This window comes from Paramisgurnus dabryanus, chromosome 20 (genome assembly GCF_030506205.2).
Source record: "Paramisgurnus dabryanus chromosome 20, PD_genome_1.1, whole genome shotgun sequence".
Classification (NCBI taxonomy): Eukaryota; Metazoa; Chordata; class Actinopteri; order Cypriniformes; family Cobitidae; genus Paramisgurnus; species Paramisgurnus dabryanus.
The window spans coordinates 6,714,221-6,728,063 of NC_133356.1; positions in this window are offsets into that span (position 1 = coordinate 6,714,221).

Sequence of the window (13,843 nt, forward strand, 5' to 3'; positions counted from 1 at the left end):
AGGCATGTATTGTTGTTTTATGTTTTTTTTTTACTGGACTGACATGAAATAAATAAAAAATGTATGTGAGCTCACGTGAAAATATTGCGTTTAGCGGTACCTCGTGAAACTTTCGCTTTCACGTGCACATGCGATAGGTTTACGTGCGCGCACGAAAAACGTTTCATGCGAGCACGCAAGACTAAACTTAAAAAAAATTCTGCACATGAAGGTTTCACATGAGCACATGAAAGGTTCACGTTAGCACATGAAACTAAACTTTAGATTTTTTTACTCCAATGTCAACTTAGGGGCTCTGTACTTTTGCGATACTTCAAAATCCGCATAAAATCGAGGTGATGGAAACCCAGCTATAGGCACTAGCAGCAATTGCGATGATGTCGAGCCCCATTAAAAAAAAATATATAAAAATTATAAAAATAATTATTAAATTAAATGTATGATGATTTTGTCAGACGATGTCCATATCTAAATCAGGATTTTAGCAGCAGTTAAAGGAGTTGCTGGTTGGATTAAACACGAGGTGTAATGGGTTGTGTCATTTTTTTTATAGTCTACTCATTTTATGCCTGACAACAGAACAGACAATAATGTAAAAATAGCATTCAGTTGTGTTAAAATTCAATGTTATGTAATAAATCAAAGAGTAGATGTAAAACATTTCATATTTTAGTTGTTTAGATTAGTTGACTAATCGAAAAATTAGTCGAAAGATTAGTCGTTAGAAAATTAATCATTAGTGGCAGCACTAATTCTAAGCTTTCAAACAGTATCACATATGGGGTACTGGGTCCATGACAGACCATTAAATATTAAAGGAATATTTTATATTAAGTCATAATAAGTAATTTTGGACCTGAGACAGGGTCTGCAGAGTTTAAGAAGCTAGGTAATCTATGTGTTGTTTATTTTGCTTGTTATATAAATAAACTACTTTAAAAGGACTTTGTTTTTATTTATTCTTAGCGGAGTTTACCGGAAGTTACTTGTTGACCACGAAAGCCGCTTGTTTATGTTGTTACTGCTGTAACCGTCTATAGACTGCAAGTCTATATTGGGTGGCTTTTTATATTTTAAAATGTGAATGTAAGTAAAAGTTAAAGGGTTAAAGAATTGGCATATTGATTTCTTAAAAAAAAGGTGAAAAATATTAAGATTCAGATATGGTTACCTCCTTAGTTGCATACTATACTCTATGCTTCACCTATTATGATTCAGATTTTAACACACATGGGGTGCATTTCCTTTTTTGTAGTCATATGTGCTGGGTCACTTCCCGTAAGAAGAGGATTTCCTGTATGTTAGCGGATGGCTTGGGCCCTGGGCAGTGAACTATGACAAGAACATTTACACGTACTGAAAAGTGAACGTACAGAAACGTGTTTGTGTAAGGCTGATGACCCTGATCTTTCGTCTCAAGGTGGACAGACAAACACACATTGATTTCTCTATATTAATCTTTACACTAATACATTTGGCAGACCAGCCCGCACATTTTATCAGTATACCTGGGAATCAAACCCATGACCTCTTTCGCAATGCTCACAGCGCTCTGCCAACTGATCTAAAGGAACAAGAAGGATTATGTTACCTCCTGTGAGGTAAATCAGGATTTTAGGTTTCACTTTTAGGTCGCTATATTAGTAATGACATTCTGTAAATGTCGTCCTTACAAGAACACCTAAAGCTGAACGTATACACACATGCACAAATCTCTTATCCACACCTGTCACTTCCAGTGGCATGCGTGGAATGAACAGATGAGATAAGAACGAGAGATTAAGAGATAGATGGGCAGCTGAGCTCAACGTGAGACCAAAACAGATTCTCTTTGATTCTGTTTTTACTCGCTGGACAACTAACAGAATGAGATGATGTTCATGAATCAGGTCGATATAATGACGGTCGTAAACATCCAAACACTTCATTAATGTTTGGAGTCTTGTGTTGTATTTTGCTTTGACTTACACCAGTGATAATGGCAGAGAAGAGCCACTGTGTCCTCATCTGATAGCACAGGGAATCCTGAAGATGTGCATTTCTCTCAGATCTGATCTCTATAATCAATCCTAACATTTAGGTCTACGTGAAACATTGCATACCATGTTCACTTTGTAATGGTTTTCTGAGTAAAAATATAACGTATTAAGGATTGATTGTATTATTAAAGGCAAGTGTCTTGCCTGAATGTGTGAGGCAGAAGGTCAAGTTTATCCAGAACTTTGATTTAAATTAACTAGCGGACCTGATGAGACCAATGGGATGGGCGTTGAGCCCTTTGAAACTGAGTCAATCAAACCAAGTATTAGATAACACTGATATGCATTTATGAATGATGACTAATTGTATACGTCACGCTTGGTCGCTCGTGTCGTGTGTGAGATCTTACAGTTAGATTATTCAGATATCAGATGCATGCTTGAACATGTCACTTCCACTAATGATAGACTGATATGAACATTAGACATTCCCGAAAGAACCAGAATTCACACACGTTTACACTTGTAAATGGAAAGAAGTAGGGTTCCCACGGGTCCTTGAAAGTTTGTGAATCTGGAGGAAATAATTCAAGGCCCTGGGAAGTTTTTAAAAATATACATACATAGATACAGGTTATTGAAAGTGCTTGAATCTATTTTATACAAGAAGTTTTTTGGGAAAAAAATCCATATTATTCCCTGTGTAGTGTAGGTTAATATCATAAAATTTCTAGCCTTTTAAGCACACGTGCTAAACTGTTCGCTTTAAATGCTTATATCTTCTGTATGCGAATGTTGATACCAAAATACTTTTTTGCATAGTTGTGTTTGACACATCAAAACGTCTCTGGTTATGCATGTAACTGTTGTTCACTGAGAAGGGAACGAGACGCTGCGTCTCCCTTGCCATACTTCCTGCGTCCCTGTAACGCCGTCTTTGGCAATATTTCAGATAGCGATATACTTCCTGGCTCCCGCGTCACCATGTCTTTGTTGTTAAGCCTCACCATTGGTTAAATTTGATATACACATTCAGACGCACTTACCCCTGGAGGCGTCCCCAAAGGTCACCGCAGTGATGCAGCGCGAGTTTCCACGAAAAGGGAACTGTAACAATGTATCTTAAAAGGTAACACGATGTAACCTTGCTCTCACTTGAAATGTGTCCCCACATTTAGTCCTTGAATGACCTGGAAAGTCCTTGAAAGGTCCTTGAATTTGAAGTTAAATAAGGTGTGGGAACCCTGTATATAGTCATAATTATTCACATATGAAGCAGCATTGGGCGACATTTAAAAATAAAGTAATAGAGTTCAGCAGGATGACGTATTTTTGTATGCCTATGCGAACATTAGCGGGACACTGGCTGCCTTGCCAAAAATCCCATTTATTTTTCCTATAGACTTCTGGATTACTGCAAAAAAATAAGCTTTGTGTTTAACAAAAGTTTGACATTTTCATGTTTTGTCCAACAAAGTAAATGTTCACAGATGAATATTTTATGAATTAAAAAAAGTCTCAATTTTAAATTTACTAGAAATGAAAACTAACTTAAGGCTACAAGCGAACTACACTATTCTCTTTCGACATCAACGTCATCCCCAACAGACTTCGGACAGCTCTTTCAAACTTTATTAAACACATTTAAAAACAAATTCCCTGATAAGGAAATACTCTGTGGATGAATCTTTATTGGGAATTGTGTCTGTGTTGCGTTGTTTTTGAGATCTTCATGCGGGATGACGTTTAAAGGCCCAGACAAAGTCTGCAGTCCCATGTAGTAACTTGTTAACCCTTTTTAGATACATAAAAGCTTTAAAAAGTCACGAGTTGGGGTAGTGTGTTTTTTGTTGAAGAATAAAACCTGAAATCATCTTGGGCTTATGTTAACCCGAGATCTTATTTAAAGAGATTAACCAAAACCCCATTCAAAAAACCCATGCTAACTCGTTTCCGGGTTTTGCCTACAAAATTCGTCACTCGACTCTATTGGCCCCAATATATTTTGAGGTCCCACATGGTGCTGAATTTGAATTGAATTGAGAGGAATTGACTGAAATTTAACACAGACAACAACATTTTTTGTAAATTCAATAAAGTTTTGTGAAAAATATATAAAAAAAACTTATGACATCATTAATTGTCAATTGGTTAACACACATTTTCTAAACAGTATAGACGGCATAAACAAGCGGCTTTTGTGGTCAACACGTAACTTTCGATAAACTTTGCTAAAAATAAATAACAACAAAGTCCTTTTAAAAGAGTTTATTTATATTACATGCAAAATAAACAACACATAGATAGGAAACCAAAACATTTGTTATTTTCGACGAGATATTTGTTTAAAGGAATAGTTCACCCAAAAATTCAAATTCTGTAATCATTTACTCATCCTCGTGTTGTTCTAAATCTGTATGAAACCTTTTTTTCTGATGAACACAAATGATGGTAAACACATAGCATACAGTGTCCATTGACTTCCATAGTAGGAGTAAAATATGATGGAATTTAATGGATACCACCAACTGTGTGCTTTCCATCATTTATCAAAATATTTTTTTTAATCACAATTATTTTTTAAGTTATCACAATATTTAAAAAAAATCCTACTATGGAAGTCAATGGACTTGTCAATGTGGTACTACAGGTGGTTCATTTTATTTATTTATTTAGTTTCATTTTTTTTTGGGCTATGGTTAAGTCTATAAATTTTTTTACTGACAGACCTCATTTTGCCTTGTTTTAGCCTAGACATCTAAACTGTGTTTGGACGGCTTGACGTCTTTTTAAAGCAAAATTGCTTGGGTTCCCTCTGAAAAACCCTTATTTTTGTACTACAAAAATAAAATGTTCTCCAACCAAACAATTGGCTTTAAAAATGTAATTTATGAATATTTTTTATTTCTATTGGTGACATTTCAACCATAGTTTATGCCATAATGTTTACAAAAATACTACACCAGTTTCCTCTTTTCTACATTAATTCAAATTCAAGAGTTGAGCTGAATTGAACTCATTTCATGCTGCAAAAGTGACAGATTTACAAGAGGTCAATAACTCACATAGTTTAAATACACAGACAATTATCTGAAAGTATTCATGTACGCATGCCATCACTCATCCTTGAAACTTCCAGACTTCTGATCGTTTCCCACAGGCATATGATGTCACTTCCTGTTTCCCGTGCAATGAGAGGGCAGTGTCTTGCTTAGTGAGACCCTGTGGGGGTAAAACCCACTTCCTGTGACCTGAAAGGAAGGATGGGAGTGTAAACCGAATGACAGAAATTCCTCAGTGAGAATCAATCTGACTGAATCAGTTTCTGTCTGATCGTAAAGCTCAAGTGAGTCATTAAACATTTAAATAACGTTTGGGAATCATTAGAGCTCTTGGGAAAATCCCACTGACTGAGAGAACGATTGTAACACCTTCATTATTCCAGTTCAAGCAGTAATGTAATGAGAGAAAGAAAACTGCTGAGCTCGGCCGCTTACTAACACAGATTTGCATAAAAATACAGAAGTTACTATAGAGTAAAAATTTGCAGTTTCTTAATAAATGCTTATTTCCAAAGTATCGAAACCATATGAGTATCATATGACTAAGGTTTTTTAGAAACCTCAAACAATCTTTATCTGAGGAATGACATGAAGTGAAAGCGATCAAGAATCAAGCAACTTATCAGCGCTGACCTTTAACTAGTATTCCACAACATACATGAAATAGTAGCCTATTTGTAAAAGATTACTTTTTTAAAACCTTTGTAGGCCAAACTGATCCCTTACTTTATTTTTGTTACTTTAGTTTAAGTATCACCTGCTGATAACACATCACTTTTAGCTTTTAAACATTTAATTTCTCATGCAGTTTATTTCCAGATCATCACATTATTATTTAGATGTTACTTTACATAAAGTGCATCTTTAAATGTACATGTTTAAGTGTAGGTGGGGAGTAAATTGCAGTATGTTTGAATCACACAGGAAATGTCCAGGACCAGGTCACATTTCACACTTATAATTTAATACATTTTTCCTGTCCATTAAGACTTCTTCACATTATGGTTTATTTATTTATGGATTAGTATATTAAGGAAATTTCTCTCTAAATACACATAGTTTTGTTTTTGTATACTGGAGACATTTGTATTAAAACCCCTTGTGTGTGTGTGTGTGTGTGTGTGTGTGTGTGTGTGTGTGTGTGTGTGTGTGTGTGTGTGTGTGTGTGTGTGTGTGTGTGTTAAAACCCAGGATGTCTTTTCACTTCCTGCTTTGAAATGGTTTCAGTCATAAACACAAACACAACCAGATGTGTCTCACCACCGGACACATACATACACACACAAACGTGACGTGTACACTTTTCAGTTTTTGCAGTAACTCCAGATTCAATTTTTTTTTTAAATATACATTTGGTTGCATTGAGTGCTATGAATTTCAGTTCTGTATATGTATAACTGATCAAACTCAACTCAAGATGTTTTGGATTCATGGTTTCATAATGTAAAAAATTAATATTTTTGGCCTGTGTTGGCAAACTTTCTGATTTGACTGATAGGACTTTATAATTTCAGTGTAAACATGACTGTAGATCAGTATTGTGTTTTGTTTACTTTAATAATAACATCAATTTAACATTTAATAATCAGTTTAACATCAATAATAAAACCTTTCCAGAAAACCTGAAAAATCTGGTTGTCATAAAAAATAAGTACCATCCACTCCAGTAACTGACGAAAGATTTGCATAAAGTAAAACTTTTCTTAACTTTCTCGTGTTGCCGGACATGCCAATCCAGTCGCCAATGGTCACTTTTGCTCGTTTCGTCAGAAGTGGTCAAGCTTCCATTGATATGAACGAGATTGCGTGGCTTTGCTATTGCTAGTCGCTGGCGGTTTGAATAAGGTGTTAGGGATGGTTCACATTTCATGTCTAAAACCGTGCGGAATACGCGACCGTGTTACTTTCCTACAACGTTCCGAAGTTGAAGTATTTTCAATAGCTTGCGTTGTCGGCGCGCCTGGAAAAAAATATCGTTCCTGATTTTAGTGCGCTTGCTGCGTGTCTAAATTCAAAATAACTTATTTGGGGACGCAAAAGATGTGAAATGTGAACCGTCCCTTAGCAAAGTAAAGTAGAAAAGTAGAAAATGTGAAACATTCTGTTACTGTTCACAGTCGATCAGAAATTTTGATCAGAAGGAGGACTTTGATTTTACTTCATGAAAGTTACGAAAATACACATTTTTGCTTTAATTTTCATATTGTGTTGTAACTCGAAGCTCTGCTGTATCATGAATAAGCAGTGATGGGAATAACGGCGTTATAAGTAATCGGCGTTACTAACAGCGTTATTTTTTCAGTAACCAGTAATCAAATAAATTACTGTTTCCCCGTTATAACGCCGTTACCGTTACTGACAATAAATGCTGTGCGTTACTATTTTACTAAATTTAAACTTTTTTTAAGAAACGCAATAGTTACTTTGCCTGGTAATAAGTTACTTTTATAATGATGTAACACAGTTACTAACTCAGTTACTATTTTTGAGAAGTAACTAGTAACTATAACTAATTACTTTTTTAAAGTAATGTTCCCAACACTGTGAATAAGTCCCAGCTGAAGGGGTTGCATTGACTCTGCATCAATTCGTGCCTGACGTTGAGGTTAGGGGTGGGGGGTTTCATTATTTTTTATTATCATAATAGGACATTTTTGTATGATTCACTTTGTACGAAATCATACGAATTAGCCAGCTTGTAAAATATGTGTGAATTCTCTTGAGATCAGGCTGTATATTCAGGCTATAAAGCATGCACACTGATTTACAGTCAGAGATTTTATGAAACTCTTCAATCTTAAATCTTGCAGGTTGTTTAAGTGATCAGACTTATGATTTATATATCAGCTAAAAAATGCTGAAGACTTATCTAAAGAGAAGAATATCAGCAAAGATCCATACAAAATAGATTGTCAACTTTAATAACAGACTGCATATAATAATTTGGGAAGAACTCTTTTGAATTAGACAGCCTACAATCATAACACATTTTAAAATTCATTATTTTAAAGCGCACCTATGGTCCGATTCACAATTTACATTTCCTTTGGTGTGTAAGGCCCTGTTAACACAAGGGTCAAGGGTGAAAATGTAAAAATATTTTATCGGATGTGAGTTTAGTTTAAACGGTGATGCATTTTTGGGGCTAAAAAGGCAAAAAAGTAAAACCACCCTCCAGAGTGGAAATCTTAAAAACGCTCTACCATCGCGTTCCCGTCTAAAGGGTAAAAACGCAAAAGTCTGCTCACATTGGCTCTCGTCACGTACGCGTTAACTTCACAGTCATGCGCCAATTTTAGAAAATAACAACAATTATGTTGGATTATTTCTATGTGTCGACCTTCAAGTTACCATAGCAGCTCGGATAAACATACAAGAGCCTTTCCAGCAGTTGTACGAAATATTCACAGCTAGTATTCCTGATCAGAGAATGTGCATTAATTACCTCTATTAAATTGTTGATGCGCCAATTCGTAGGCGGCAAACCAGGCGGCTTTGGACGAGACCTGGGAGAACAAAGAAGAAGGTTGTACGCAGGCGCATGGACTTGGTATTGTTGTGTGTCAGTGCATAACATTGCCACCTAGCCGCCTGGAGTGAATACTACACAGGGCTCCAGACTAACTTTTTTTACTAAGAGCACAGTGGCCCCCAACTGAAAATTTTAGGGGCGCAACCAGAAAATTTAGGGGCACACATCCTAAATCAACATGCTAACCAAATATTCACATTTCTACTAATTTCCACTGTATTACTAATAAATACTTTGATGTTAGATGCAGAAAGTACAATGTGCTGTTTCAAATTCAGTGTCACATCACAAAAAAAAGGAACATGCAAATCACAAAGTACAGATGAACTGGCCAATCAGGGACACTGTTCTTTTTAAAGCAATGAGTTTTGTACAAAATCCGTGCGTTTAAGGAAAATAATGAAATCTGGAGCTACAAAAATTTACTTTATGTGGAAAATTATGTGTTTTTTGATCCATAAACCATGCAAACACATTGTATTATACCAAACACACAAAATACATATTTTTTAGCAATGTAATGGGTGCACTTTAAATGAAATGACCATTTAGCTTTTAGAACATAAGTATGATAAATTGTAATGTAAGTTCTATAAAATCAAATGTAATGTCACTACAGTGAATGAGTAAAACAGGATTGTGGAAGGATTTTATTTGAGAGAGAGAACGAGAGAGAGAGAGGGGTTATTGAGGGCGAGGGATGTTGGGGGGGGGGTGAAAAATGGGTCACGTCGTCGTACACGCTAACAGAAACCCACTGCTATGGCAACCTGACAGCAGCAGAAGATCAGCGAGGAGATGAAACCGAAACAGAATGCTAATGAAGTGACGGAGTCTGGAGGAAAACTAACAAGCGTTTCTCTCTCCTTATGATGTTCCTCTGACAGATACACAGATGTTATTGTGTACATATGAATGAGACGGGCATGATTTAAGCATCTAAATAAATACTTTTTTAAAAACAACAATGTACTGTAGTTGAGACCATCGATTCATTTTTTCGCACGTTGTATTATGTGCTGTATATGTTAATATTGGGCTGTCAGCATACAAAATTACTCTGCAACAAATATGGACAACAGGATATGATGTCAGATTATTTTTTTATATTTTTTGTAAACGAAAATAATAAAATATATCATCTGCTTCCCCACAACACTGCCGACCTGTATTTTATTTTTGTTTTTTTTATTGAGTCAAGACGTTAATCTGAAAAGCAGTTACTCTGTCTGTTTCCGTGCTGTCTGCAGACATGCAGTTTTATTACACGGCACTCTAAAACGCTTGATTCTGATTGGCCGGTTGCAACATTCCAAGGTATTTTATTCCGAGATAACAACCGCCTGTAACTAATAACACATGGCTGCAAATTATTTTGACAGGTACAGTTTAATATTACACAAAAATGTTATATAAATATGTCTTTTAATTACATATGACAATATATTTATGAATGATTAAACCAAATAGCATTTTTCTGACATTTAAACATCTTATCTTAAAAAGTCAATGAGTTATCCTCGTGGAAGGTCTGCATTTGTTAAAAATGAGCAAAAAAAAATTTCATATTAATATTTAATGTTCCTTACCTTACTTATGAGGTAAATAGCCGTGTAATAAGCGTGATAATGTACAGGCAGCCGGTTGTTATTGCAGAATTAAGACTCTTCAGGCTGAATGTGTGTGGTTCTTAATTTCAAAATATGTGTTCTGCACATCGAGAGATCCTATGTGCATCACGTATCTTGTAAAAATAAGTGTCTGCTGCAGATGCGTCTAAAGGGTTTATGATAAAAGAGACGCTCATGTTTGCCAGATACTCGCATAATCTCATACGTAATCAAAGTTTAGTGTTAAGAGAGTGTCTTGCGTGTATTTTGTGAACGTGAGCGTCTCTTTTATCATAAACGGTTTCGATGCATGTGCAGCAGGCACTTATTTTGTAAACACGTGATGCACATGCTTCACATGACGCAACAAACACTTATTTTGAATTTGCGCCCCTCCGAAGAGCAGTTACGAGCCGCCAATGTACAAGACTGTATGCAATGTGTCGGGACCTGATCACACAATGCTGGGTTGTTTGCATAAAATATTGACAAAACAATATGTATAAATGTTCAAACACTCTAAAAAATGCTGGGTTATTTTGAACCCAGCGTTGCATGAAAAGGGGAACAACCATGCCGTTGGGTTAAAATAACCCAGAAAATTTTTATATTTGACTCAAGAATGGGTTAAATCAACACACCAAATTACAACCCAATGGTTTGAGTTTTTTCTCTTTTGACCTAACGCTGGGTTGAAAATAACCAAGCATTTTTTAAAGTATAACCAAACCGTTCAGAAGCCTCATTGACATCCATAGTAGGAAAAATAATATTATGGAAGTCAGTGACCGCGTTTACATGCACCCTAATAATGTGATTATAATGGGATTTTGTCAATATTGCGACTATACTTTACCTCATGTAAACGCAATAATTCGATAAAAATAATGCGATTAAGCTCATAATCGCAGTACCTATAATCGCATTAAAAGAGGTGGCGTACGCCGTTTATAATCGCAGTATGCGTCCATGTAAACGCTTTAATCGCATTTATACCGCACTAATTAAGTGCACGTGTGTTTTAGTCACGCACCTTAAGCACAAATTCGTTTTAAACTTGACATTAGGAAGTTTTACGTGAACTCTGCCAACACGACTCGCTGTCAGCAGTCTGTCTTCATTCAGAAATAGCTCAAATAACACGACATCAGTGTATTAAACAATTAAGGGACATTATAACAATAATTATAACGATAAATATATTAGTGACCACATCATAATGATAACTTCGTGCTAATTCGCTCAACGAGCGCGGCATAACCTATTGGATATTTCTTGTAATAAAAACTTTTTTGCAATTGTTTACATGTCTAGAGCTGTTCTTGTTGCATTTACACAGCGGGAAACCAGCAGATGTCCTCAATCCGCTGCGTTTCGCGTAACCAAACAATGAATGTAGTAGGTATATCTTACCTTTTGGCGTAGTCAGTGTGGTAGAAAAATTTCACAGCATCAGCGCTGGATACCTGAGGTAATTTTATGTTATAAACCTCAGCAATGAATGAGCTTTCTGCTGCATTTTAAGTGCGCGTGCACTTCAAGTTCAAATAGATTTGATCGGCTGAGATTTGATCGGTTTATCGTTCATCATGTGCCAAAATCGCTATCGTTATAGTTGTTGTGTGAGCTCTGCTATTATCTTTAATATAAAACGATTTTTAAAACTATATTTTTATATCATGTGAACGCCCTTTACAGGCACTGTCATATTTATATCTTCATCACGGCACCGGATAATGAAATACATCTATAACAACGTGTTTGTCATTTAACGTAAGTAAATTAAAACAGTGGACCATATATGTGAGTTCATCATTTGTGCTCTGCATTGAACTTTGTGTGAATAATCCGAAAATAAAAACTGCATGTAAACCGGAGTGTAGAGGTTAGCTCCAGTCATGTAAACATCTTACTGTGATTAAGACCTTACTCGCATTATTGGAAATAATCGCATTATTGGTGTGCATGTAAACGTGGTCAGTGGAGCGTCTGCTTGGTTTGGTTACAAACTTTCCTCAAAATATCTTCCTTTGTGTTCATCAGAACAAAGAAATGTATAGAGGTTTGTAACAACATGAGAGGGAGTAAATGATGACAGAAGTTTCATTTTTGGGTGAATCCCTTCAGTATACAAATAATTAGTCTTTATTACAAAAAAATGCTGGGTTATTTTCAATCTAGCGTTGGCTCAAAATGGAACAAAACCAACCTGATGCTCAATTGTATCAACCCAAAATGCTGCGTTATGTTAAACCATTGTGGGGTCAAAAATAAACATCTGTCTCCCAGTGTACATTACATAAAAATGAGAGAGAGAGAGAGAGAGAGAGAGAGAGAGAGAGAGAGAGAGAGAGAGAGAGAGATGATTTGTCTGCAGTTGGCACACTGACCCACTACTTTATCTCCTCACCTGGACTCATGCTCATCTTTACCACATCTGTCACATGCAAACACAACTCAGTTTCACAGTCTCTAACACTATCTACACCTCCTCAGAGGATCTTTGCAACTACATGTCAACTAACTTTCAATAATTTCCAACTTACTATCATTAGTGTATTAGTAAGGGTTAGGGTTAGGGAAGAGGTTTGGGTTAGTGGAATAAGTTGACATGCACCTGCAAAGATACTTATAGACAGTTGAGATATCATCACAATAAAGTGTTAGTAGATATTAAGCAGACAGTCTACTAATTTTCTAAAGATTAGTAGTTGATAAGTAGTTGCAAAGTTACTTATAATTAGTCAAATGTCTAAAGTGGACTATCGAAATAAAGTGTTACCGGTCATTGTATTGCTCAGATTTTGCCCTTTCATAGCTCAGGAGATTTGATGAAGTTCTCAGTTGTTACATTTACATATCAACTTGGTCTCAGATGTTTCTTTTAAATTGCTTAGAAGAAATAAAAACAGGAACACATGTGACGATTGTTAAAATACATAAGCTGTAAAATGTTTGTGGATTCTGATTCTGGAATTTGAGCTCATTGTTGAGATCACTTTTGAAACTCTAATGGAGACTTTTGTGAGATTTTTGGGTCTTTTCAGGATAAACACCTGAAACATAGGAGACTTAAACATGCTCTCTTTTTAAATCATATCATGAAAATTTGACTTTTTCATGTTTAAGTGCTATAATTGGGTCCGCAGTTCTTCTATCAACCTAGAAAATGTGGAAACAAAACAGTAACTTAGTTTTGGTAAACCATTATCTGCAAACCTGTAAAAAATAAGTAATTGAAATTTGCCTCCCCTTGTGATATCATGAGGGGATAATAGTAGTGATGTAGTACTCGATTTCTGCTTTCTCGGACTCGTCTCAGACTCGTTCCTTCAAAGACTCGGTCTCGGACCACAGTGGGAGGAGAAGGACTCGTAATTTCAGATGTTCATATAAAAAAATGCACAACACATAACAATAAAAATAAAATGCAATGTTGATGGGCATTATTTGAAAATGACATCCCATGGTGCAATGCAAAGATACTGCCATCAGAGCCGTTTATTTATCTCCAGAAAAATAGGCAGAAGATGATGCACGTGGTAGGGATTTTTTTAATGATAGTAAAAGCATAGTCCATATTAAGACTGCTCCTCTAAACAATTCCCAATCTAGCTTAGTCTGTTGATTATTAACTGGGTTGATATTAAATCATGAATA